Below are 5,928 nucleotides of genomic sequence, written 5' to 3' on the forward strand. Positions count from 1 at the left end.
TTTCATGGGGTTTTCTACTAGTAAATAAGTAAGACCTCTAGTAAATATCAAGAAGTGGTGAGCATGGACATCTTTGCCATGTTTCTAATCTCAGGAATGTTTCAATGTTTCAATGTTTCACCAGCAAGTATGATGTTAGTTGTAGTTTTTGATAGATGCCTTTTATCAGATTGGGGAAAGTTACTTCACTTCCAAGTTATCTGAGAGTTTTTAGTATGAAATGGGTGTTAAATGGATGTTGAGTTTTGTCCAAAGCACTTTTTGCATCTATAATGTGGAGCCCTACCGCCATCTTCCCTTTCCATGGAAGCAGTGACATGAATAGCATTTTTAAAACAAAATTAAAAACAGTCAACAATCTAGGAAAATATGCTTACCACCATTAGGACACCTGGTTAGCATTATTCAGTATAAAGCAGTCACACAATACTGAAGGGAAAATGTGCAAATCTTAGTGTTCCATTGCTAATGGGCAAAGGATAAAAGCAATAATTCATAAAAGATGAAGTACGAATTGCATAAAAGCATGTAACAATTGATTAACCTAAATAATAATCAAAGAAATGGAAATTAAGGCCAGTTATTTCATTATTTATTAATCTCGTTTGCATAATTAAAGAACAGTATTCAGTGTTGTTCTGGTAGAGTGATATAGGTATTCTCATCTGGCAGTGCAATCTATTTAGAGAAAAGGTTTGCAGACAAGGATAAGGAGCCTTAAAAATATGTATACCCTCTGATTCACACATTTAAGACTTTTGTAAGAAAATAATCTGAAAGATATTCAACAATGTATGTGTAAAATACTATTTTTTTAAAATAATTGTTTTTTAATTTAAATCTAAAAATATCCTAAATACTCAACATTAGGTAAACTAATTTGGCCTGGTCATGTAACATAATATCATACCGCCATTAAGATTATATTTACAGGGCTTCCCTGGTGGCGCAGTGGTTGAGAATCCGCCTGCCGATGCAGGGGACACGGGTTCGTGCCCCGATCCAGGAAGATCCCACGTGCTGCAGAGCGGCTGGGCCCGTGAGCCACGGCTGCTGAGCCTGCGCATCCGGAGCCTGTGCTCCGCAATGGGAGAGGCCACAGCAGTGAGAGGCCCACGTACCACAAAAAAAAAAAAAAAAAAAAAAAAAAGATTATATTGACAATAATGTTTATAATATGAGGTAATGCTGTAAGTAAACAATGAATAATACAACATTTTAATTGATGATATAATCTCAACTATTTAAAAAATTTCTTTAAGTCCTGGAAATATATACAAATATATATATTTTTTTCTTTTTTTTTTTTCAGTACGCGGGCCTCTCACTGTTGTGGCCTCTCCCGTTGCAGAGCACAGGCTCCGGACGTGCAGTCTCAGCAGCCATGGCTCACGGGCCTAGCCACTCCACGGCATGTGGGATCTTCCCGGACCGGGGCACGAACCCGTGTCCCCTGCATCGGCAGGCAGACTCTCAACCACTGTGCCACCAGGGAAGCCCTATATACAAATATTAACTGCAATTTTTTCTGGTTTTTAATAACATCATGGATAATATTTTTGTTCTTTTAAAATATTTTTTTGTGCTTTCCGAATTATCTTTTGTAATCACAAAAAAAGAATTTGTGTATGTAGTATACATATTTAAAAATCTGAATAATGAGAAGGGCCCAAATTTGAACTTAACTCTCTTGATTTTGCTTCAGTAAAAATATTTAATACTGAGCTAGAAAGTTGATAATAAAACAAGATATAAGGAAAAAGCCTAAAATTCCACATGGGAAAATATGAAGATAAAAAAAGTTAAAAAGTCAAAGTCAAAATAGAAACATTTCATAGAACAAGAAAAAATTTTTCAATAAATTTACTGAGAACAGAAGAGAACTAAGTCTTAATAAATTAGCTCAAAAAACAGAAGCCGACTGTCTTGTAATGCTCAGAATGCAGCTCAATTTGAGGATTTTTGATAAATATTAACTTTTTATCATTTTGCCTTTTAAAATAGAATTTTTCAAGAAGAAAGGAAAATATGCTAAATTTAAAACCCTAAAGGAAGAGTATTTTTATTGCTGTAATTAAATGTAATCAAAAAGTTGAAAATTATGCACCTAGAGATTGAGAGCTGATTAAATACTCATGAAACAAAGCTCAGGCTGTGATTTATGAATTAAGTAATTTTCTCTGGTGATAATAGTTTCTAAACAATTGGAGCAATGAGAAAATTTAAGTGTATGGAAAAAGAGTTTTAAAAGGAAATACAGACAGGACTGATCAGTTTTTCTTCCCCAAGCAGCACTGTGACTGACTCCACCCTCTCAGCCCCCATCACACTGAGTCTTGACTCAGCCATTCAGCAGCTGATTTCCTTGGACAAGCTTCCAAGCATTTCTGGGCTTGAGTTTTCTCTTAAAATGTGTGTCATAAATGCTGCACTCTTTTTCCAGTTCCTCATTCATTTTTAATTTACTTTTCAACAGTGTAATGCAATTCAATCTGAAAGTTTTGAAAATATGGTAAGATTGTACTTCCTCATCGCTTTGTAGCTGAGTGGAGTCATGTGACAAGTCCTGGCCAATCAGTCGTGAGAAGCAGAATATTCCTTACTAGTGCAACTTCCTCTGAGCTCTCTTTGCCTCTCTCATTGCAAGCAGAAAACTGATAGTGGTTGTTTTATCAGCCTGGGTTCTGGGGTGCAGTCCTTGTGAAGCAGAGCCCCCGGTTAACCCACAATGGACATGCATCATGACAAGAAATAAACTTTGCTGTTTAAAGCTACTGCACTTCAGGAGTTATTTGTTACCATAGCATAACCCAGCCTATCTTAACTGTAACTAACCAAAATATTACACAGTAGAGAATTAGTTAAATAATTAGTGATATAACATACCTTGGAACACTGTGTAGTCAATAAGAATTTTAATGTCAGACTATATTTTGACGAGATTGTTACAATATGTTACTGAAAAAACATGGTCTTATTTAACATATTTAATGCAAATTTACACACACGTATTGCATAAACAAGGATTAGAATGTTTTATACTAAAATAACATACAACAAAATATTATACACCAAAATATTAGCCAGGATAACAGGGTAGTGTTTCCATAGATGATATTTTTCTTTTTGCTTATTTCTATACTCTATTGTTTTTGACAATGAATACATAAAACACTAATGAAGTAGTAGAAGTTTTTAATGAGAGGGAAAAAAATGTTGGGAGAGTGCTGCAGTGTGGCAAATACTTTCCATGTAACTATATTAAAATACTAATTTTCCAATTCTCAGCATCCAAATAAAAGTGTAATAAACATACTTGATAAAAACTGGAAGACACTTACTCTAAGGCAAACAGATTGTTCCACTGACTGTTATAATCATCACAACCTGAGATATCTTGTCAGTTGAAAGACAAGGGTTTCAATTATAGAGGACAATTCTAAAAATGTGACTCATTCCTGTGGTGACAATAAGACTTGACAAGTAGTATTTGCCCTGAGGCATTTCCTGGTCTTATTTTCCTCTTTAGAAAAGGCTCAAAAGAGCTCTTTTAAGAAATCCCTACAGCAGACATCTGACCTCCTGTGTTTGCTCTGACTCTACATTATAATAAAAGCTTCTGAGAATTGTCAGGAGAAGACTGCCTCAGGGTGTGCATGTTGGTCACATTTTAAAGCAACTTTTATTAAGTAATGTTTGGAACCTTTTAGCAACACTGGGAGAAATTAGTCCAATTTCCTGAGTCATTCCAATGCTAAAACTCTCTGGAGTCAGTTTTATCCTTCAGTAAACTGGGCACAAGTGCCTCGGTGGGAATATTGACAGGGCTAGATTTGGGGATGTTTCCTTTAGATAGGCCTAAGGCCTTGATTTTAATAAAGTTTAATGTAACTTTTTAATCTGTTAAGGCCATCTGTGAAAGGAAATCCCTTAAAGGCTTTCCCTTGACAGTATTTTTTTAATTGATATAATGATGTCAATGCACTTTCTCCTCCTTTGCAAATGATCAAAGCCTTTCCAACAGAGCCAAAAAAGCAAAATCTGAAAGTTCTCTATAGGTAAATCAGCTCCCAACACTTAATGTTACCAAACTCAGGTTTGGCTGCTCGCTGCTCAAAAGCCAGTAATCAAGAGGCAACTGTCAATAGAAAGGGAAGTTGCTTTAATCAGAAAAGCTGGCAATCTGGGAAGAAGGTGGACTCATGTTCCAAGATGAACTCCAAAGATTCTGCTCAGGTTTTTTTTTTTAATTAATTTTATTTTTTTTTTTATACAGCAGGTTCTTATTAGTCATCAATTTCATACACATCAGTGTACACATGTCAATCCCAATCGCCTAATTCATCACCCCCCACCCCCACCCCCCACCCCACTTTCACACCTTGGTGTCCATATGTTTGTTCTCTACATCTGTGTCTCAATTTCTGCCCTGCAAACGGGTTCATCTGTACCATTTTTCTAGGTTCCACATATATGAGTTAATATACAATATTTGTTTTTCTCTTTCTGACTTACTTCACACTGTAATGACAGTCTCTAGATCCATCCACGTCTCTACAAATGACCCAATTTCGTTCTTTTTATGGCTGAGTAATATTCCATTGTATATATGTATCACAACTTCTTTATCCATTCGTCTGTCGATTGGCATTTAGGTTGCTTCCATGACCTGGTTATTGTAAATTGTGCTGCAGTGAACATTGGGGTGCATGTGTCTTTTTGAATTATGGTTTTCTATGGGTACATGCCCAGTAGTGGGATTGCTGGATCATATGGTAATTTTATTTTTAGTTTTATTGTGGTTTTTTTTTTTTTTTTGCGGTACGCGGGCTTCTCACTGTTGTGGCCTCTCACTGTTGTGGCCTCTCACATTGTGGAGCACAGGCTCCAGATGCACAGGCTCAGCGGCCATGGCTCACGGGCAACAGTGCAAGAGGGTTCCCTTTTCTTCACACCCTCTCCAGCATTTGTTCTTTGTAGATTTTCTGATGACACTTTTCCTCTAAGAGTTTTATAGTGTCCTGTCTTACATTTAGGTCTCTAATCCATTTTCAGTTTATTTTTGTGTATGGTGTTAGGGAGTGTTCTAATTTCATTCTTTTACATGTAGCTGTCCAGTTTTCCCAGCACCATTCATTGAAGAGACTGTCTTTTCTCCATTGTATATTGTTGCCTCCTTTGTCATAGATTATTTGACCAGCAGTGCATGGGTTTATCTGTGGGCTTTCTATCTTGTTCCATTGATCTATGTTTCTGTTTTTATGCCAGTACCATATTGTCTTGATTGCTGTAGCTTTGTAGTATAGTCTGAAGTCAGGGAGTCTGATTCCTCCAGCTCCGTTTTTTTACCTCAAGACTGCTTTTGCTCTTCGGGGTCTTTTGTGTCTCCATACAAATTTTAAGATTTTTTTGTTCTAGTTCCATAAAAAATGCCATTGGCAATTTGATGCAGATTGCATTGAATCTGTAGATTGCTTAGTCATTTTCACAATGTTGATTCTTCCAATCCAAGAACATGGTATATCTCTCCATCTGTTGGTATCATCTTTAATTTCTTTCATCAGTGTCTTATAGTTTTCTGCATACAGGTCTTTTGTCTCCCTAGGTAGGTTTATTCCTAGGTATTTTATTCTTTTTGTTGCAGTGGTAAATGGGAGTGTTTCCTTAATTTCTCTTTCAGATTTTTCATCATTAGTGTATAGGAATGCAAGAGATTTCTCTGCATTAATTTTGTATCCTGCAACTATACCAAATTCATTGATTAACTCTAGTTGTTTTCTAGTGGTATCTTTAGGAATCTCTATGTATAGTATCAAGTTATCTGCAAACTGACAGTTTTATTTCTTCTTTTCCAAGTTGTATTCCTTTTATTTCTTTTTCTTCTCTGGTTGCCGTGGCTAGGACTTCCAAAACTATGTTGAATAATAG

Source organism: Physeter macrocephalus, chromosome 10 (genome assembly GCF_002837175.3).
Source record: "Physeter macrocephalus isolate SW-GA chromosome 10, ASM283717v5, whole genome shotgun sequence".
In the NCBI taxonomy this organism is placed as follows: domain Eukaryota; kingdom Metazoa; phylum Chordata; class Mammalia; order Artiodactyla; family Physeteridae; genus Physeter; species Physeter macrocephalus.